Source organism: Vulpes lagopus, chromosome 1 (genome assembly GCF_018345385.1).
Source record: "Vulpes lagopus strain Blue_001 chromosome 1, ASM1834538v1, whole genome shotgun sequence".
NCBI classification, from domain to species: Eukaryota; Metazoa; Chordata; class Mammalia; order Carnivora; family Canidae; genus Vulpes; species Vulpes lagopus.
This window is the reverse complement of record NC_054824.1, coordinates 49,549,644-49,572,643: the sequence shown is the minus strand read 5'-3', so window position 1 is coordinate 49,572,643 and position 23,000 is coordinate 49,549,644. Positions and strand designations below refer to the sequence as shown.

Sequence of the window (23,000 nt, the reverse complement as noted above, 5' to 3'; positions counted from 1 at the left end):
TGAAATTACACTACCCATCTAGAAATTAAAAATATTTAGAGGCATAGTTAAGGAAACACAGATGCACGAATGGCTCTAACTATCCTATATCGGTAATTGGCCATTCATTTAATTTAGAATGAATCAGAGATCAAAAACATTCACATTTTTTACCAGGGTCTGACATGTGTAGTCTAAAAGTAATAGATTCTGATTTCAGTGCCTCCAAATTTTTCCTCTGTCAAGCCTCAGTCAGTTGAATTCAATTTATATGGTTTTTTTGGTTTGGTTTTAGTCTTTTATTTGATAGACTATGTACTAAATCTGAATACTCTGTAGAAACTTACTTACGTACATTATATAAGTGGAAATTACCAGTTTTGAGAAAAGAGATCCAACCACAGATGCTAATAATAAACTCTCAGATAATGAATGTGAGGCAATTAACACGATTACAAACAACAACCTCTTTAAAGCATCCTACCATAAGCAGCATAAAACCATCTTAGGAGCTTTGTGGTATGACAACTAACCCTGACATCCAGAGCATCCATGCAGAAGTTTGCTAAGAGATTATGAGTCCTTGAGGACAGGGCTTATATCTTATTTATCGTTGCATTGCCAGGATCTAGTTTAAATTATAAAGAATGAAAAAAATATTTGCTGAATGGATAGACAAATGTATGTCCTATACAAATGCACCAAAGTCTGGGCTGCAACAGCACAAGGAAACCTAGCTGACAAAGCAAATGAATACTGAAACCCCAGACTGCATCTGCCTATTGACATGGCTATCTTCTAATTTTCACAAAGCTGTGATAATGGGCTATCTGTGTCCCTGACCAAAGAGATCTCTGCAATTGCTAAATCCAGGAACTGGTGATATACCACCTATAGTTGCAAACAAGACTTGAAGATACCTTCAGTCCCAACAAACCACCACAGTGACCTTCTGGGACTGTGCCAAATGGCAAAGGATGACAGTCTTGCAGACTCCAGATCAACACAAGTATTCCTTGCAAAGGCCACTGTTACTGCCACCTAGTGTACTGTCAGCTTCAGGAGACACCATCCCCTGCGTCCATACTTTCCTCTCCTTCAGCCCAATGTAGACAATGGCAAAATTCTGGATATGCCTCTTCAAGACCCAATATACAGAGGATATTCACATCCAAAGTAATAACACAGGGCACCTGGGTGACTCGGTCAGGTAAGCATCTGACTCTTGATTTCGGCTCAGGTCATGATCTCAGGGTTTTAAGATGATGCCCCACGTGGGGTTCTACACTCTGCACAGAATCTGCTTAAGACTCTCTCGCTCCTCCCTCTGCCCCATCCCTGCTCAAACATGTGCACTCTCTCTCTCCCTCTACACAAAATAAATCTAAAAAATAAAGTAGTAATGCATTTTCCAAAAGATGGATATCCCAGTCTCAAGTGTGAAAAAGCTTAAAAGTAGGTAGAATATTATACTTATGATAATAACAAATTTGAGCACTTTTTATCTGCCAGGCACTATGCTGAGATGTTTATTTGAATTATTACAATTAACCTTCCTAACCATACAAGAAGTTGGTCCTATGGTCCTCACTTGACAGATGGACAAATCAAGCTTTAAAAAGTTAAATAAGGGCAGCCTGGTGGCTCAGAGGTTTAGCGCTGCCTTTGGCCCAGGGTGTGATCCTGGAGACCCGGGATCGAGTCCCAAGTTGGGCTTCCTCCATGGAGCCTGTTTCTCCCTCTGCCTGTGTCTCTGCCTTCTCTCTCTCTCATGAATAAATAATAAAATATTTTTTTAAAAAGTTAAATAATATGCACAAATTCACACAGGTGCTAAGTGTCAAGCCCATGCTATACAACACCCATGATCTGAGCTATTATCCTACATGGCCTCAATGTCTTAAGAGTACAGAATATTCTTTTGGCATTCACAAGGAGTAATAAACTGATTTTCTGCTTTTACAAAAATATTTGTGTCACTTTAGCTGTATTTTACTATCTGTAATTAGTATCTAGTATTTAAAAGCACATCTGGCACAACATGTACTTTATGAATTACAAGAACATAAATTAATCACACTATAACATCATTTTCTCTCATTTGTATGAGAATTCAAAATTATAATTTCAAATGTTTCCATCTACATAGCATCTAGTTAGGCATTCATTTTTGCATTATAAAAGTAATACATGTATATTTTAAAACAGACAAAAGGAAAGCAGAAAGAAAATATCTATCATTCTACAAACCAAAGACAACTGTTAACATTTTAAGAAACATGCAATTCAGAGCTCAAAAATATAATTTGATTACTCATATAAACCTGATTTCCCCCACAAAACCCATAACTCAGAAATTTTTTTTCAAGCGTTGAAAAGAGCAATGATCATTTTTTATATAATTCCCCACATGGAGGCCGAGAAAATTTTGTTTAGCCATCATGAAAAGATATGTACGATTTTCTTGAAATAAAAAGATGTTCTTTCATTATTCTGCATTCACTATTATCTATCTTTTCAAAAAGCATGTTAATAGGAGTGTGTTCTACATTTCTCAGTAGGGTAATTTCCTAAAGTATTCTACTCCACATTGACTTAAACTCTGTATATAGATGCTCTGGGCCGCAATTCTTTACATGTCCCATGATGGCTTCAAACAGTGCTTGCAACCAAGGAAAAGAAAAACAATAGCTAAATGAAAGAAGACCTTCCAATCACACCTGCCTGGCTGTCCCTTCCTGCAGGATTTTCAAAGCTACTAGTTTTCAGTAAATTGGCGGCAGCTGAGGTTAGAATCCAAGTTTCTCATTTCGTGGTTCAGAGCCTTCTTGGAAACAATGAAAGCGTCTATTTATTAAGTATATTACATATAAATATTATTTTTACTATTGAAGTGGTATACAGAAATGACATGTAGACAGTAGGTACCTACTTGGTCACACCACATACTTTAGTGGCTTGCTGTCCCTAAATATATACAGAGCTTGAATCAGGCTCCATGTACCTCCACTTCCTGGCAAGAGTATGAACCCTTCTTTTTTCATTCCCACCCCCCTCCTCATTCCAAAGGAACCCAAGTGAGAACTCCACTTAACCCATTCTAGTGAAGACACTTACCATGTCATTCCTGCTCCCCACAGCTTTTATTTCTCTCATTTCAAACCTTAGTCTGGAGGTGCTAGCTCACATTCGAACAAGAAGAGAAGTGTAAAAGGAGCTGTAAAATGATGAACAGGCAGACTGCCCAAAGCAAATGAAGTTTCTCCAGGGAAGTGCCTGGATAGTTGCCTATCTTGGGCGTTTACCTTCTCCACAGTGCTTCTCTCTGGGATAAACTCTCCATTTCTCACCAAGATATGCCTTCAAATCATGCTCAACCCATTCTAAAAACTGATCCATGGTAGTATGTCAAATGAGAGTCAAAAATGGATGGAGAAGGGGCACCTGGGTGGCTCAGTGGTTGAGCGTCTGCCTTTGGCTCAGGTTGTGATCCCGCATCAGGCTTCCCGCAAGGAGCCTGCTTCTCCCTCTGCCTATGTCTCTGCCCCTCTCTCTCATAAATAAATAAATAAAATCTTTTTTAAAAAATGGATGGAGAAGAAACTAAGTGATATATCAGGCTTTGTTGATTTTTCTAAATTTAAATCAGAACAATTTTTGCCTTATACATTTTTTTAACTTAAAGATATTTACAGAATGTTATTTTCACATAATAAATTGAAGGGTGTTTTCCATTTAAAAAAAGAAAAAGGAAAGAAAACTGCCAAATGGCTATTAATAGACTTACTAAACTGAATTTAGCAACTTCTTTGAATCCCCCTAGGACAGCCAAGCACGTGGTAGGCACTAAACACTATTTAATGAATGGCTGAACATTACAAAGAATATTCTTGTCTTATCTTTAATACTCTACCTAATTCTGGGTACTATTGGAAAACACAGGCCTAGACTCATTCTGTGAGGTACAAATTCTCTCTCCCTAATAAAGCAGCAAAATACATACATAGCAAGGTTTAGAATTTTTGAAAATATGTATTTCAAAAAGTTGTTTCAACCACTGAATCACCTATGGATTTGAAAATAACCATAAACATGCAATACCTATGTTCTGAGTGTCCCTATAACATTTTAAAACTAAATTTCCAAAGAATATTTTTAAAAGAACAAAATTTCTATAAATCTCAAACTTCACTACAATTTCTTTTTCCTCTGAATGTTAAAAGAAAATTTTGTTGAGCGTTTCTCTTTTCTTCTTGATATCATTAATTGTAAAAACAAATAGCATAACAAATAGCATAACAAATAGCATAACATTGTTAACAAATAGCATAACATTGCTATCATGGCTAAATTGACCTAGATCAAAACAACACAACTCAAAATAAAAACTAAACACTGAATAGAACACAAGCAACTGGCAGGCTTCCCAGAAGGTCACTAAACTTGGACATGAAAAAACTGTCAACGTTTCCTGAAATTTTCAAAGATATCTCTAAGTTTTTTCATTAGTAAAAACCAAAATGCCAAAGAAACAACAAAGCAAAAAACTAAACTGAATCCTTATAAAAGGCAAACCTAATAGAAAAAAATATCCCTTTTACAACTGACAGCTATAAATTTATTTTTTTGGCATGATGGGCATGTTGTTTTCAGTGGTTTTTCATTAAGGAAGTCTTCTGAACAGGTAACTCTGAAAGCAAACTGGGTTGAGTGGGTAGATCTGTAGCATCCCAATAACACTCTATCTTGGATTATGTTCCTCTGTCACATTATCTGATTTTTCAGAAGGTAAAGTAGTTGAAAGAAAAATGTACTGAGTAGAACACAGGAACCCTGATTTGTTACCCAGTGCTACAACTAGCTCTCCATAAGCCTTTAGTCAAGAATGATGCCTCTGAGCTTCTGTCTCCTCATTTATACTAAATCAATCATAATATTCCTTAGCACTGAATACATGGAATCCCACAGATACCAATGTATAATGTTACAGGGCCTCTCTTTATAAAGAACATGATTACCTTACTGCTTTTCACAACAAATTAACCAAACTGGTTAATTTTTCCATCAGCTTGAGTATTAACAGTCTAAAGAACTGTGCTCAGGTGATGGTGATGTTCAGTCAACTTTGGCAACCAGTGGGTTAAAGCAGTGATTCTCAAAGTGTGATCTCTGGCCAGCAGCAGCATCTGGGAACTTTTAGAAAAGTTATTCAAAATGTTGTATTATTTTCTGAGAAACTTGAAGTACTTCACTTATTCTGATACAAATTCTCTCACTATCTAAAACAGAAAAACCAACAAATGAACATAACCTACTTTTTTTTTTTTAGGATTCAATTTTGAGAGGTGAAAACAGAAAAGAGAGCTTCAGCTTAAACCATTAAGTCCAAGGTAAAATAACAGCAAATTCTTACTAAGCATTTACCCTGAGTCAGGCACTGTTAAAAGAACCTTATGGATGTTAACGAATTTACTTCATACAACCACCCTGCTAAGGTAGGTTCTGTTACTCCAATTTTACTACTGAGCAAACAAACAAAAAACATGTGCGACTTGCCCAAGTTCAAACAACTAATAAGTGGCAGAGTCAAATACAAGGCTAGGCAGGCTGGCTGAAGAGTGTCCTCAACCGTAAGAGGGTGAAGAAAGTTAGGGAACTTGGTCTCCATGACTGTTTTGGCGTGAGACTGGACTAAATGCCAAAAATAAACATTTCTACTTTGTTTTTCATAAGAATGATAATGAATCTAGCTAAAGAATTACTATTTCATGCTAAGAAATATGATCCAAAGACAATAAATACAAAATAAAAACATGTATCCGTTTCCACTGATGTGTTTTACTTACAGGACTTCCAAAGATTGGCCTTAATGGTAAAACCATCCACAATGGAACAAAATAGGCGCTCAAAATGAACTAAGTAAATGCCAGGTAACTCTCATCAAAACCTTTCTAAGTCAGCCGGGTTATGTAAATCAAGTGCAATTAAGCTAGCTTCTCTAAAACCATCTCTGCTCCAGTTCTTATGCGTACAAGTGGAGAATCATAAAATCACTGTGGGGCATTGCAGTATTGATCATTCCTAATTGACCACTCACTGCAAGCAGTGGTGCCACATCCTTTCACTGCAAATTGCAACATCGCAGACTCTCTTAGCTCTTCAGATAAATTATCCAGAACATATACTTTGATTACTGAGAGTTTGCTTCCACATGCCTTCATTTTTCCCATCAAGATATGTATCTCTAATCTTTCCTTTTCACCCCCCACAGCTACTCATTTCATACCTAGTGACTTAAGCAGAAAACCCATTAAATTGTAATGACAATTTAATAACATTAAATTTTAATTATATTCAATTTAACATTCAATTGTAATGTCAAAAGTATCCTAATAAAGACCTGATTGCCTGAAAGAGTTACTAAGATGCTTATATGCTGGAACCTGTATTACCTTTAGTATCCAGGAAGTAACAGAAGATTAATAATAGGCTAGCATAACCTCTCGAATTCAAAGATGCGAGTTATAAAAAGATGCTATAAGTTATAAATCTAATATTCAACTTATCACTAAAATCAAAGGATAATTAAGACTAATTTCAAAGTGCAGAATAATTTGGCATCCTTTTTGGAATTGATACCATATTTTTTCACCAGAATATTTGGTCCTAAGAGGATCATTCAGATCAGTTCCAGTCCAACAATGTGCAAAGAATTGCTTTTTGTGTATGTGGTTTGAAGCATTTTGAAATTATTGCAGTTAAGGAGAAAAAGGATTCTTAAATTACCTCACCTACCCTTTTTGCCAGTTTAGGCCTGTCCTTGTTCCCGTGTCCTCATTTTGCTTTCTCTTATATTCTCTTGAACAAACCTTCATGTAACTAGATAAGGTTTCATTCTATGCTCACTCTCAAGAACCTAAGAAATACTTCTCAAGTATTCTTGGTACTTCTCAAGTGGTTCTCTTGGCTGCCACAGCATGCCACTTTTAGATGCTCTCTTACCATCTGAATTTTCTTTGATAAGGAAAGATATTGTGGAGAGCCAGATTTTTAGACTATTTAAATGTGAATGCTAATAGATTATAAAATCTACCAGGTAGTGAATGAAATCCTTCACCACAGAGAGTGAATAAAGACTAGATGATTTGAAGCTAATCAAGTTAAAAAATAAAATTCTAGAAGGTTCCATATAAAACACACAATAAAATTATGAAGAGAATTTGAAAATATTCATATGTTCACATTCTGGCAAAAAGCAAAACTGTAAATTCTAAGGGTTAGGTTGGCATTTAAATACAAAATCTGACCATGTAACCAACATATTTTTCATTTCAAGGTGTTTAGGGATTAGGGTTTTTTTTGTTCTTAGTATGAGAGTGGTGTATGCATATTTCACACTAGCAAATATTTAATTTACTATTTTAAACACATTGGAAACATTATTTCACTTAACTCTGACAAAAATGTGAGAATTATGAAGGATGCATTGTACTACTACAGTCCCCATTTTATAGATGGGAAAAGTGAGGCTCAAAGAAGTTACACAACCCTCCCAGAGCACAGGAAAGCAGAAGAGCACCTTCTGAACCTGAGTCTTGAGCCTCAGACAAAGGCTCCCATTCCTTTTTTTTTTTTTAATTAATTTTTATTGGTGTTCAATTTACCAACATACAGAAAAACACCCAGTGCTCATCCCATCAAGTGTCCACCTCAGTGAAAGGCTCCCATTCCTAACCACTACCTGTGTTTTCCCCAATTCTCTAAACACAAGCTTAGTACCTGTCCCTTAATAACTCTGTATACCACAATCACAAATTGGCACAGAAAATCCCAGCTTGGAAAATTAATGTTCTCTGTACAGAAAGTCTTGCTACGGTTTCCACTGTGTTCACCACAGCACACATGTGCTGGGACTGGAGTCATGCCTATTCTAGCTTTTTATCCAACATCAGATTTTCTAACCCATTTAAGCCTGTTTGCAAAGTCATTCTATTTCTGTACTAATGACTTAGAAACAGCTGGAATTTTTTTTTTTTTTTAGCCAAAATTTTGAAATCTCAAATCTCTAAGAAAAAAAGAAGCCACTTTGGGTAATCCAGAGACCTGCAATGCTGAATTCCCTTTCACTATGGAGAACTGGCATGAATCCCTTAAACCTCCAACTGCTTAAAAGGGAGGGGGGGGGCGGTCCTAGTAATGTACACTGATGACAGGGATGATCTGTAATCATCTCACTGGGATCCAAAGATTCATGTTATTACAGCTACAAGACTCCTATGTACATTTCTTCTTTGGCTTCATTTCAGCTCTAAAACAATAAAATTTCTATTCTCTCCTAAAGTATGCAAATTCTACTATGTAATAACTGCTCAAGCTAAGTCTCTACTCTTTACAAGATCCTCCAAAGCTCCCAGTGTGTGTGTGGTTTGTTTTTTCTTTTTAATATGTGTCAAACCCTACTGATGCATACCTAGGATTTTCTGAAAAGTGTTCCTTTTTCTCCTCCGCGCGGTGAAGGGGAATTTGCAGGTGCTTGCCTTTACCTTAACTGAGATCCAACCCAACAGTTCTCAAAGGTGAGTAAACACTAGCATCACCTGGAGGGCTCATGAAAACTCCAGCCTTCCTCCCAGAGTTTCAGCCTGGGCTCCAGATTGTCCCTACAAGTTCCCAGGTGATGCTCATGCTCCTGACCAGAGACCACACTTTGAGAACCACTGCTCTCACCCACGGGTTCCCAAACCATTCCACATGGAAATCACCTGAGAAGAGTGGTTTTTAAATGTGCACGTCCCACTCCTACAAATTCTGATTTAATTGGCCTAGGGTGCTGCTCAAGCGCCAAGTTTTGTGAAGCTTCCCCAAGCGCCGGCACTGAGCAGCAATCTCACGGGACCCTCTGGGCGGCACACACCGCCCACTGCCCTGCGCGCCACGTGTGGACGCCGCCGCCCCTTCCAAGGGACGATGGGCTCGGGGTGTACATCACAGCACCATACCAAACACCCCGAAGCAGAAAAAAAAAAAACCAGCACCCCAGCGAACCTCCCAAGAGTCAGTAACACCCGGTAACTTTGCAAGACAAACCGAGCCATCCCAGCCTGCAGCCTGGGCGCGCGGATCTCTCGGTGCACCAACCGCTTCAGCGCGGGAGAGGCTGGAGCCCCAGGACAACCAGGATGTCCGACTGCAGCCCCGAGGGGGGCAGCCCTGAGCCCCGTGTCTGTCATTTCTGGCAGGGTGAAGGCAGAAGGCGCTGCCCCCTTACCTGGCGCGGCGTCCGGGGTCAGGGTGGCGGCCGCAGCCAGCTGCAGCTGCGGGGTGCACCAGGGCTTCGGGGCCGTCGCAGGCAGCGGCAGCCCCAACCGGACGGAGCGCGGGCCGAGGTGCGGCTGCTGCCCTGCGCCCCGAGCCCCGTCTCCCGCGGCGCTGGCTCTGGAGCTCGCTCTCAGCCCCTGGAGGCGGAGCCCGGGAGATAAGGTCCGCACTCCCCACCCGCCCCCTTTCCGCTGGGCCAGGCCGGAGGGTGGGTTTTGGATCGCGATCTCCAAGGGCGAACTGCTAATTAACCCTGGTGGAGACACGCCCGGTTCGAACCCCGCCGGGACCCGAGAGGGCGCGACGCGAGGGGCGGACGGAGCAAGTACCCGGGAAGCGGGGAAGATCGAGGCACCGCGGAGGATGACAGGGCGGGCGCCAGGGGCGGCGAGGGCCCGGGGTGGGGGCGCTGCACGGATCAGAGGTGCCTGCCCCCCTCGCCCCGTGAGAACGGCTCCCAGGGGGCGCCCCGCAGCTGACTAGTAGTACCTGCCTTTGACCTAAGGAAACAGTTGCCAGAAAACACGAGTTCACTTTCAAATAGGTAGGCAGTTACCTCTGAGGACCTATAAATTACAGGAAGTTCTGGAACAAGGCGACTGCCTTTATGACAATAAAGGAATAATCTGTTGCTCTGCCCATTACTCGCAGAGCCCCAGAAAGTTGTGATTAGAACTCCAGTGTGTCCTGAGCCCCGTTGCCCCCTCACCTGTCACTCTCCCCACTTCTCACTCTGCTTGACCCCCACCCCCGCCGTTGTGGCCTGTTTGCCCTTCTTCATACATATCAGTGTGTTGTCTCCCTACTTTATCTACCTCCAAAGTTCTATCCCAGACCCTATCATAGTTGCCTGCTTCTAATCATTCAGGTCTTAAATGCCCCTTCCAGAGAGCCCTTCCTGCACGCTCCATCCAAATGGAACTCCCACAATGATTCACATCCCCTAATTCCACTTTATTCCACTCAACAGATTACTTATTACTCTTTGAACTTGTATTAACTGATCTTTTGCTTTGCATCCGTCTCAAGAGAAGCTCCATGAGGACAGAGAATAGGCCTTGTGCCTAGCCTTACCTTCAGCATCTAGAACAATACCTGGAACATTAGTAGGTGCTCAATAAATATGGGCTGAGTGAATATCTGAATCAATTTCTCTCCAGGGGAGAACCTTCACAAAGAAATGCATTCCTTCCTTCCTTCCTTCCTTCCTTCCTTCCTTCCTTCCTTCCTTCAATAACTGAATCCTACTAAGTTCAGGTCAGACACAGTGATCTTGGGATGATTATCATGTTCTGAATTTCCCCATTCATTTATATATTCATGTTATAGTCCATTCGTATACAAATATATTTCTTACTAGGTCATATCAATGAAAATATGACAACTTCCCAATATGGAAACATAGATAGCAGCCCCATATATATATACAGTAATTTTCTGGGGAGAGGTTCTATGGTTTTTTAGATTCTCAATTCATGACCCTCTGCTTTTCATGTATTAAAAGGTTAAAAGCCTCTCATTTCAGGTATTCCCATGTCTACATCTCCAACCCAAGTCTCTTTCTCTGTTAGCCAGTATCCACTGGGACAGTATCCCAGTGTCCCCCAATGGGACACAGTATCCCAAGTGTCCACTGGACATCTTCACTTATATGAATAACAAGCACTCAAATAAAATGTGGTCAAGTTTATCTTTCTGTTCCCCTTTTAAAAAGCCTGCTCCTCCTCACTGTATTCCCCACCTTTTTCAGTCACCACCATTCAAGCAATTGCTCAAGATGGGACTTTGCCTCACTCTTTACTCTGAAGTAAATATGACCCTCTCCTGATTAAAACACTAACATGGTTTTCCATTGCTCTTAAAATAAGCTCTGAATTCCTTAAAACATCTCCAAGTCTGTTTTTTCTCCACCCTCAGGAATTGCTACTTCCTCTCCACCTCCTTGCCCCCTTAGTCTCTAAACACTAGCCATACCTCAAATTCTGCTGCCTCAGACCCCCCCCCCCCATACTCAGGCTTCCAACCTGAGCAACTGAGACATAATTTATTTGTGTCATTTTTAACCTGCTAAGTTTTGGAGATTTTGTTATGCAACAATAGAAGACTAACGCAGAGTCTGTAAGCCCAGATATTCTAGCAAAGTCTGAATTCCCTGGGCTGTTTTCTCTAATATCTTCTTAATGTCCAATTAATATTATGTAATTATTATATTCTTCAATAAATACTTTATTAATTATTTAATTTTTATTTAATATTTATTATATCTTTTATTTAAGACTTGCACATAAACCTTTAAATTTAAAAATTAGAAAAGAGAATATGCTTGCCAAGTAAAATTTCCCTACATTTTTTTTAGAACATTATTGCATTCAAATCTCCCTCCTCGGTAACAGAAATCTAAGTCATAGACCACAAAATCAGAGCAGAAGAGACCAAAAGAATCTTTCATTTCCTTTAGAGTATCTTCTGTCTCTTCTCAGCCCCCACCCAAACCCTGGCTCTGGATATAGAAAGAGCTGTGTTACAAAATGATTGCCTTTAATTGATACACTGCTCCCTTAGAAATGCCTTCTGCCCTGACTATTCAGGGCTCACTCCTGCTCAAGGTAATAATTCTTTCTATTCTCCAGCAGAATCAGTCTATACTATTGTTCTATTATTGCATTTTAAGTTTCAAATTCTCAACAATGAAAGCCAATTTAATCAATCTACCACAGCCAAGCCATACAACTACAGCTGAAACTCAGTATCTTGGGAAACAAATGTCATCTCTGTATTACCCACCATTATATTCCCATGTGAACAATAAATATTTATTGAATGAACAAATTCACTAATGTGACAGACCAAGGGAGAATAGCCTTAGTGTATATGTACTGAATGCACTGATGTGGTTCTGGGCATCAGGCTAGACCTTTGGGACAGAACTGTAAACAAAACAAGCCCCTTTCCACCCCATCACAAATAGCTAAAATCACTTTCAAATAATGCCCTATTCGCAAAGCAGGCAGATCTCAAATGCTTTCTCTAGGATTGCAGGCAGGATCATCCCAAGCCAATCTTATTATGCCCTCACACTTTAAATCAAGGGTGAGGATGAAGTGAGAAGTTTCAAAAGCGCAATAGGCAGCCTGGGAAAGGAAAGGGTGAATTACCTGGTGGTCTTGAGGCTGCAAATCATAGAAACCAACTCTGGATAAGTCCCATAGCAAAGGAATGTATTAGGAAGTAGTGGCAACAGAAATGATAGGAAGGCTGGAGAACCATGCTTGGACAAAGACTGGGTAGGGCCAGAGTCTGCTCAGCAATTACTGTTCAATAGTCTTGTAAAGGCAATGCAGCTTGAGAAAAAGACTGTATTTTTCCTGTCCTTGCAGCACTCTGCCCAAGACCCAAAGTCCAGAGACAGAGACTCCAATTAGCCTGGCTTGGGTTACATGACTACTCCCTTAGCTAGGGGTCTGATGGACCCAAAGTCGGTGGTCAGGAACATCTAACCCTAGTACACCACCTGACAACCTGGAACTAAGTATTATCTGATCAATCTGACCATAAAATCAGCTCTGCCCCAGTAGCACTCTTTCAAATACCAAGTGGATGTAAGTAGTTCCCAAAGTCACATGGAAATTGCTTGACTAGGGAGCCAACCTTGAAGCAGTTCCCATGTGAGAAATATCCAAGGTGCTGATTGGAGAGGCTTGGATCACATGCTCGCTCCATGGAGCCAGAAGTAGAGCCCCACCCGGAGCCCACAGACTGGCATTTCTTCAGATAGAATCAGGGCTCTGTTAACTAAAAAAGAGGAAACAAACCTGAGAGAAGAGAATATTAAAAAGCAACACAAATATCCACCACATTTACACCTTTTGCTGTCCAGTCTCCAAATACAATTTTTCCCCAAGTGAAGATAGTCCAAACCTCATCATATTACTACATTCAGTGCCAAATCCAAGATGTACATTTTTCTTGGTCAGATTTAGATGGTCCAGCATCCATGACTAAATGATGATCAAATTAACCAATATCATTATTGGAGAGAAAACAAGTAACTACAGTAAAGAGCCCCCATTTGGTAAGGGAGAGAAAAATATATCTCATCCCACCACCATTGTCAATATATCCTGCGAAACAGCAATAGCCAAGACTGTTCCATGGAAGAGAAGTGAGTGTCCTGGTCAGAGGACACTCTGTTCTTTGGGACAGAACTGTAAACAAAACAAGCCCCTTTCCACCCCATCACAAATAGCTAAAATCACTTTCAAATAATGCCCTATTCGCAAAGCAGGCAGATCTCAAATGCTTTCTCTAGGATTGCAGGCAGGATCATTGCAGCCCACTGGTAGCTGCTAATTCTGCCCTCTAGAAGGATCTCCTTTGATCACTGATCATAGGACATTTTTGTCAAAGTTGAGGTCTACCTGAGAAGACAACTTCCTTTAAACTCTAGGAGAAGCTTCTGGTCAATTCCAGAGGCTAGAAACTAAAGGTCAGTAACTTGACTAGTATATGTCCTGAATCTAAACATTTACTGAGGATTCTGGTTCCTGGGCAGTTGCTTCAGTGTTCTGATCATCTCTCTAGCCTCCACCTAAAGCAATTATAAACTGGGAAGTGGGATGGAGAGACTTACCCATTATGACCTTTGACCCCAAACTGTAGCCCAACCTCATTTTTATGGTAAATGTCATTATCACCTGTGACAATCAGACACCTCATAACAAGAAGTGCATGCAAGGATCCTCGAGAGTCAGCTTCTCATTTCCTTCTGTAGTTCCTATCTTCATCCTATTGATTATACTAACTTTATCATTAGGCAGAGAATTTGGCTTTTCCAACTATCCAAGGCTCCAGAGCACCAGGCTTTATACACCACTTCATTTTGTGGCTGCAATCAGTGTCTATAAAAAGGGTTTACCCTTTTTCCCTGTTTTTAAAATGGGTTTTAGCTTAAGTGTAAATTTATTCTAGTGTACTACTAAATTGTAGCCAAAAGATGTCAATACTTTCACATTTTCCTTCTGTGTTTCTGAAAGATTCAAATGGTCTGAGTCCCAAGTTACTACAGGCTACAGCTTGACAAGCTTTCCCCCTATTGCATAATAATGGTGCCAACTTCCTAGCCCTGGATAGCATCTTTTCTGCCCTCCATCCTCCCTTGCCTACATAATTTGACATGTTAAGCTCTGTGACTTGTAGCACCCAATTTCTATATCACTTAGGACTCCCTGGCTGCAAGCACTGAAACTCTTTCCAATCTACAAAGAAAAATGAATTCTTTGGAAATATATGAGTAGCTCACAGAAGGACTGGAAAGCTACATTTGCAAAAAGAAGATCCAGATAAAGCTGCAGAGGTAACAGAAACTATTTGGTATTTTTAAATGGATACCACCAGTGGTAGAAATGAGCTCCAATTTTTCCTATTCATATATAAATCTATGCAATGTATAACAATAGTGAGTTTCATTAGCCTTGCTTGGGTCTTCAACCAACCCCTTAGGTTAGGGGAGAACTAGGCATCTAATTGTACTGGTCTACTAAAACGCCTACCATGGGGAAGAAGAAATTCTCAAAAGAAATCAGGATGCTAGTTCCATAAAAAGACAAAATGAATGCTGGGTGGAACAAAATAAAATAGCTACTTAGGAGAAAGGGAAGTTATGCCATTTCCTTAGGACTTCTTCAGAACCCACTATTGAGGTTATTTCCTGTTCCCTTTAACACCTACACTCTTGGATTGTAGACACACTGCCAGTTTGATGGTTAGATCCAAAGGGCTAATTTACACTAACTGTTTTCTATCTAAGAAGATATGGCATATAACAGTCCTACTGTGGGGGGAAAAAAAAGGAAAATACTTCACAGCCCAGAGGTCCATTTTTCAGTAGTGATTCTAATGGTCCCTTGTTTGGGCTCCCATAACATCACTGGACCACTCACTCCACAGAAGGAATCACCCACACGGATTGGTTTAGGGATGGACAAACGACCCAAATTGGGCAATTAGAGATCGGTCTGGAACTTTGGAAGGGAGGGGAAAAGGAGTTTTTGTTGTTGTTTTTTCTCGAATTTTGAATCCTAGGAACCATGTAAGTTTAAATCTTCCTCAAAGAATCTCACTGAGAATGAAGCCAACACAGAGAATGGTAGGACTACAAAAAAACAAAAAACAAAAAAACAGAAAACAATCAACAGACAACAGATGAATATCTATATCCATATATCCAGCCATTACTGAAACTAGGCCTTTGTTTGGATGTCTTTCCCCTGAGTAAATAAATGCCTTTCTTATTTAAGCTAATTCGAATTCAGAAGCTAATTCAATAAAAAGAATCCTAAATTGAACACGCAAAAGCAATTTCAAAGACAGAAGAGTCTTAAGAAAGCATAATGTCAATATAAAATCATTTTGTGTCTTAAATCCTTCTTAAATTTATAGCTTGAAATGCTGAATAGCAAATCATTGCTTAATATCAGAGCTTTACATCAATAATGAATATTTTTTATAAGTCCCCTTAAAAGTCCAAAAGCCCAAGAAAAGGGGACTCATATTCTAATTTGGTTGGATGATCGGCAGTTCTTATTTCTGTTTTTTTATTTTTTATTTTTGACAGAGGAGGAGAGAGAAAGAGAGAGAGAGCACAAACATAGGGAGTAGGAGAGGGAGAAGCAGTCTCCCCATGGAGCAGGGAGCCCAACATGGGACTCAATCCCAAGACCCCGGAATCATGACCTGAGCCAAAAGCAGCCACTTAACCAACTAAGCCACCCAGGCACCCCTGCAGGTCTTATTTCTGAAGGCATGTCTTTAGACTCAAATGTGAGACACCCAAATTAGCAGGTGAAGATGCAAGAAAATACAAATATACACCCAAAAGTGCAGTCAGAAAGAGTTTGGAGATAATTCATCCATTTCACAACTTTTCTTTTCCTCAGTATCAGAATCCAAGTTCTTCTGGCCAAGAGAATACTAATGAATTCACATTCCCCAAGGTTGGGGTCACATTTCTTACATTTTTTTCTTAGGCCTGAAAGGCAAATTCAACTTTCCTAGTTTTGAACTATAATATAGAAATGAGGAACTACCCTATTTCTGACCAGCTGTGACAATTTCTTGTTGGACTCCTTCCTACAGAAACTCTTCAAAAGATGCTTCATTATGGTTGCTACAGTGAAGAGGGAAGAGGCAATTGGCCTTTGGGTTGAAGTCATTTCTATACAGGCATCATCAAAAGTAAAAGGAAGTTAAATTCTTTGTTAACTAATTCATTTATGATAGAAATGTTATAAATAAAGTGAAAGCACATATTCATACTCATTTCCTCTGAGTTACAGTTAAAAATTGGAAATAGAGCCCTAGCAACAAAGATTCTCCAAGTCCCTGAATTCCTTATAGACATGATTAGTAACAGGCTGGGATAGATTCAAAAAAAAAAAAAAAAAGTCCAATTCTCGTTAGCTTTGAAGTTAACATTGATATATAACAAACTAATTGCTTCAAGTTCCAACGGATATATGTGTATGCAAATGCATATGCATATGCGTGTAGGGAAAGAAGGAGAATGAGGAATATTTGAAGATATCAAAGTTATTTAATATAGTCTTCTAAAAACTATAACAATCCCAATTCCTTAACTTTCTTTAAAAGTCATATTTCATTCCTCTGAGAGTTTTCTTAGCACTCCTCTGTGGTAAGAGCAGCATAGATCCCTGGTAATTGTTCATACAGGAAATTATCAGTGATGATTATGGAAAAGACATTCCATAGTGGGCTGCTTGTGTTAAAAAGAAAAAACAGGGACACCTGGGTGGCTCAGCAGTTAAGCACCTGCCTTCAGCTCAGCACATGATCCTGGAATTCCAGGATCAAGTCCTGGGATCAAGTCCCCTATCGGGCTCCCTGCATGGAGCCTGCTTCTCCCTCTGCCTGTCTCTCATTCTCTCTCTCTCTCTCTCTCTCTCTCTCTCTCTCCCTCCCTCCCTTTCTCTGTGTCTCTCATGAATAAATAAATAAATAAAATCTTTTAAAAAAACAAAAAGGAAAGACAATCCTGTATTTTTGGCTTCCCTATTTATGTTAGTAATCCTAGGTTTTGTCTGTTATAATAAGTCATTTATTATGCAAGTTGCATGTTTTCCCCAAGTAAATGATTCAGCACTCATTCCCTTACATTGCAATTTTTATATAAATTTATTTTTATTGGTATTCAATTCGCCAACATATAGAATAACATGCAGTGCTCATCCCATCAAGTGCCCCCCTCAGTGCCCATCACCCAGTCACCCCTACCCCCTGCCCTCCTCCCCTTCCACCACCCCTAGTTCATTTCCCAGAGTTACCAGTCTCTCATATTCTGTCTCTCTTTCCAATATTTCCCACTCATTTTTTTCTCCTTTCCCCTTTATTCCCTTTCACTATTTTTTATATTCCCCAAATGAATGAGACCATATAATGTTTGTCCTTCTCCGATTGACTTATTTCACTCAGCATAATACCCTCCAGTTCCATCCACATCGAAGCAAATGGTGGGTATTTGTCATTTCTAATGGCTGAGTTATATTCCATTGATTCCACACAAATCTTAAAATAATTTGTTCCAACTCTCTGAAGAAAGTCCATGGTATTTTGATAGGGATTGCATTAAACGTGTAAATTGCCCTGGGTAACATTGACATTTTCACAATATTAATTCTGCCAATCCATGAGCATGGAATATTTTTCCATCTCTTTGTGTCTTCCTCAATTTCTTTCAGAAGTGTTCTGTAGTTTTTAGGGTATAGATCCTTTACCTCATTGGTTAGGTTTATTCCTAGGTATCTTATGCTTTTGGGTGCAATTGTAAATGGGATTGACTCCTTAATTTCTCTTTCTTCAGTCTCATTGTTAGTGTGTAGAAATGCCACTGACTTCTGGGCATTGATTTTGTATCCTGCCACACTGCCAAATTGCTGTATGAGTTCTAGCAATCTTGGGGTGGAGTCTTTTGGGTTTTCTATGTTAGAGTATCACGTCTCAATGTAGAGTATCATGTCTACATTGCAATTTTGTTTAATTCCCAAAACTTTGTTCTTATAAAAGTCACTTTGACCAGATTTAAGAGATATTTCTTCATATGTCATATGAAAAATTAGGATGGTGGCTAAAATAATGTCCATGATTCCTTTCCAGATCTAAAGTGTTTGAACCTCTGTGAGACAGGAAAGCCATAGTTATTATCATTATAACTTGTATTTTGTTTTCTTACTTCTTACTTTCTGTAAATCATAGCTAATTGAATAAGGTGTACTCTAGATTCTTCACCTTCTTTTTCGATTCTGGGTATAAAATCTTTATTTCCTAACATTCTAGATTGATCATTGTTCTTAAATAAGAAAGAGTGTGTGTGTACTTAGTGTTTCCTATGGATTTTCCTCTAGTCTAACTGCACAGAGCCCTGTAAAACTAACCTTTTCTTAAGGATATATGTGCCTCTTTTTATTAGATGCTATCTCTAAAGCTTGCCATTATAAATTAGGCCACCTGCCTACATGACATCTTGTTGTAAGGAAGAGAAAGAGAAATATCCCCCTCACTCTGCCAAGGTTTTTCCCTGGCCAAAAGCATACTCGGGAAGCCTCAGTGAAGCAGCAAAGGGTGGGGATGAATGCCTTGGCTGGCTGCATGCCAACCTTGCAGAGATGCCAAGTTATTCAAAAGAGCAGTCCCTCTGCTGTAGCAGAATCATCTGCTAGAATCTGTGCACAGGAGAGATGTGGCTTTCCCCTCGGCCCTTTTGGGAACTCACATTTGATAAAGCTTTCAAGCCTGAATTCAAGAACTCCACAATGTACCAGTTTTTTTAAAAAAGCATACTAACCCACCTCTCACCATAGCTAGTCTCTGAGAGGAGTACAATCACAGGAAAATCACTGCACACTTCCAAATGTGAACAGTGACAAATCTGGGAGGTCTGCTTGGCTCAGCTGAAAAATCCTCTCCCAAGGTTCTCTTCTAGTGATTGATGAATTCTAAGGATACAAGGATTATAGAGTCTCCCTATTATCTTTTCTGATTTTTTTCCTAAGGAAAAATTAAGACTCTAGAGTATTTTTAGACTTTTTCCTTTTAATTTTATTTTTTTTTAAGATTTTATTTTTATTTATTTATTCATAGAGATGCAGAGAGAGAGAGAGAGAGAGAGAGTGAGAGGCAGAGACACAGGCAGAGGGAGAAGCAGGCTCTGCAGAGAGCCCGAGTGGGACTTCATCCAGGGTCTCCAGGATCACACCCCGAGCTGCAGGTGGCGCTAAGCCGCTGTGCCACCGGGGCTGCCCTCTTTTTTAATTTTAGAGACAGAAAGAGCACAAGCAGGAGGAGGGGGTCAAAGAGAGAAAGGAACAAGCAGACTCCACACTGAGCATAGAGCCCCACATGTGGCTTGATCCCATAACCCTGAGATCAATTGTCAGAGGCTTAACTGACTGAACCACACAGGCACCCCTAGAGTATTTTTAGGAAGGACTTCAACCCATTAAATAGTTGCTGAATAAAATCATGAAGTTCTCTAGACACCTAGTAGCCTAAGACCAGGCTAAAATTAAAGCTAATTCAATGGTCTCTATCACTTTTCTGCCCCAATCACTCTTACTCTGTTCTTCTTCAGGGATCTGGAAAGCTTAGTCTAAGGACGACTTACAAGGCTTCAGATCTAGCCCCTTTATTTCTGGTGGTTATTGGAACATGGACAGAGGTGGGAAGTACTCATAAGCAACTATTGTATTTTCTCTTCAAATCCTAATAGAATGAATCTTACTTCCTGCACTTTCATGTTTAGTGTCAGGAAAAACTTTTCACTTAAAAATATATATATTTTCCCTACGGATAGAAAAAAGAAAGAAAAGATTTAGTGTCAAATTAGATCTCTGAACACTTAAAAAGCCAATAATTAGAATCAGAATCAGAACCAAGACATTGCTTTTGTGCAGTGTTAGAAGTAAAGCTTCAAACAGGAAGAGATTCAAAACTATATTCTCTATAACAGAAATTAGCTTCATATTAAAGAAGAGTAAAATCTGGACTTAAGATTTTGAAACCCTAAATGCCTATTTTCCCATTCCACCACCCGAATAACATATTTTAATATTATTTTAGAGGGTTTCAAGGTCCTTTTCAAGGGCAAAGCTATATCCTTTTTACTCTGACATGGGAGTGAAACCTACAATGCTTCAGCATTCAGGAGGTAAATACATGATCAGTTGATGGAGAAATGAGTGTGAGCACGTTCAGTTAGAATCAGTAATGTTAAGTCTAAAACCAGACATTCAGAATAAAAGTAAATTCATTTAGATGGGCAAAGAAGCCCCAATCTCGGATTTATACAGAATCAAGTATGAACTCTTATGAATCTTATATTTCCCATATTATAGGGAGGTATTTCTTCATTGCCTACTCCTATTTACAATGACTGAGGAGTAAGCAAGTTCTATGAGGTCCTATGAAAGGTTATATCAAGAACAGAAGCAAGGCCATATTGAAAGGAGGGGTAAAAATTATAGAGCACATGAAACTTAACTCCCCCAGCAAATCCTCAGTACTAACAAGGTTGGACTTGATTAGCACTGTTTTATTATTAAATTTAAAATAGTTAAGGCAAGGAAGTATAGGGATTGTATTGCCGAAAAGAAAATCTCTTATATGCTTCTGGTGGAAGTGGAACTCAGTTTGAGCTTTCTGGAAAGAAATTTGGCATTATGCGTCAGAGGCCTTAAAACATTCATACCCTTTGACACCATGATTTTGTTTTTAGGAAAATACCCAAATAGAATAATCCAAAATGTAGACAAAGATTTATAACCAAAGACATCAGTTTAAACATTATTTATAATGGGCAAAAAGTAAAAAACAGAAATGTCCCAAAATTGTGTATTGGTTAAATCAGAGGTCAGCAAACATTTTATGTAAAAACTCAAATAGTAAATATTTTAGGCTTTGTAGACCATGCTGTCTCTGTCACAACTATTAATCTGCATCGTTGATATGAAACCAGCATAGAAAATAGTAAGTGGTTGGGGCTGGGTTCCAATAAAACTTTATTAATGGACATTGAAATTTGAATTCATATAATTTTCAAATGTCATGAAATATTGTTTTGATTCTTTTCAAATATTTTAAAATGTAAAAACCACTCTTAGTTCATGAGTTTTACAAAAACAGGTGACAGATTTTTCAATCCCTGGTTTAATTATAGCATCCTCATTAAAATTTTATGTTCAGTATTTACTACCAAAATTACAAAATTTGGAAAAAAAATTACACATTTTGGGGAGGGAAGAAGAGAAGAAGGAAGAAGAAAAAGAAGGGGAGACTGGAAGATAATATGCTAAAAGATTTAGAGTAGCTACTTCTAGACTGAGAGATTATGGGCAATAGGGATGATTTTTGTTTCATTATTTTGGGATTTTTTTATTTTTCACAATAAGTATATGTTATTCCAGGACTAAAATGATATTTTAAGAACAACTTTTTTGGTGAAAAGGATTCATTTCTTTCTCATTCTTTAAACATTACTCAGAAACTTTGGACTTTCTGAAATTCTTGACAAAGCTCATACTGGCTTTCAGCAATAATATTTAAACAGCACCATTTTTGTAAACAGAAGCTCTCAATTCATTTATTAATAGCATATAGTTTTTCAAATTAAATACTTAGATCTTAGCCTGAAAGTCAGAGTCTGTCTCCCTTACTTTTTCATCCCCGTCCCATCTGCGTGCACCCTTCAGCTCCCCCTGCCCTCGCTATTTAGCAAGTGCATGATGCCCCAGCTTCCCATACTGGTGTGGTAACACTTCCAACCACTTCCCTTCCCCTGCATCTCAAATACACCTCTTCTAACCTCAGAGGCTCGCCATTCAAAGTCCACACACATGGACTCCATTCCCTCATCTCTTGCTCGCCTGCTATTGGTTCATGGTCAGCTAACAAACAACCAGTCACCTGCTATGTCAGTGCTGCAATATATATATATACTAGGTAATGGCTCACTCTGTAGGATCTCCAAAAATATCTTTATATCTATTTTTAAAAGGAGGTTAGTATCTTAATATCTCAACTCAATTGAATAATCAGCTGACGGACAAATTTCATGCATCCCAGCCAGGATTTCCCAGGCGGATTTCACAAACACTTGCCTTTTGAGATACTGCAAGGGGAAAAATAAGATCTGTGTTTGGATCATTTTGAGAGATGCTGCTTTCCATTTATGAGACTCTCAATTCATATTAGCGTATATATAAAAGGCTTTGCGAAGTCTAAAAGTAAAGGTAACCCATTTAACTTGTTTAATTCATTGTATCCAAAATTTATCTGCAGCTTCCCTCTCTAGCACCCTCTCCCTTGTCTCTGCACTTTGTTTTAATAGAAACCTATAAATATCAAAAACATTCAGCAGAAGCAATGTTCCCAAGGAACATTTTGGGGATTCCCTGACCTGGCGGATGGAAGAGCTGATTGGAAAAGAGGGAGCAGTGAGAACAATACACTCTACAAATCATTCTGCATTGGATGCTGATGGTCTCAGATTCTGAATCTGGCCCATTCTGGCCTAGGTTCCACCATATTCTCCCAGCTGCAGTAGCACTGCTGCCACGTGCACTTCTACTCAGACTTCTGAGTACCTTCGATTCCCTCCTTCTCTACTTGCTGCTTCTCTATCAATCTCTCTGACT

General features: G+C 39.2%; 1 protein-coding gene across 14 annotated transcripts in view; it reads right to left on the bottom strand.

The window, feature by feature from the left end:
• COL21A1 (collagen type XXI alpha 1 chain) overlaps window positions 1-23,000 on the bottom strand; it is a 227,203-nt gene that overhangs the window by 159,979 nt on the left and 44,224 nt on the right. For 5 of the 14 annotated variants that reach the window (XM_041725133.1, XM_041725142.1, XM_041725186.1 and 2 more), the window contains one exon: window positions 12,946-13,089. The exons of 8 other annotated variants lie outside the window; for them this stretch is intronic. The gene's annotated coding sequence lies outside the window, so the exon portion shown is untranslated. Of the gene's footprint in view, window positions 1-9,247; window positions 9,439-12,945; window positions 13,090-23,000 lie in introns of those variants that run through there. One more of the 14 variants, XM_041725169.1, reaches the window with a different exon arrangement.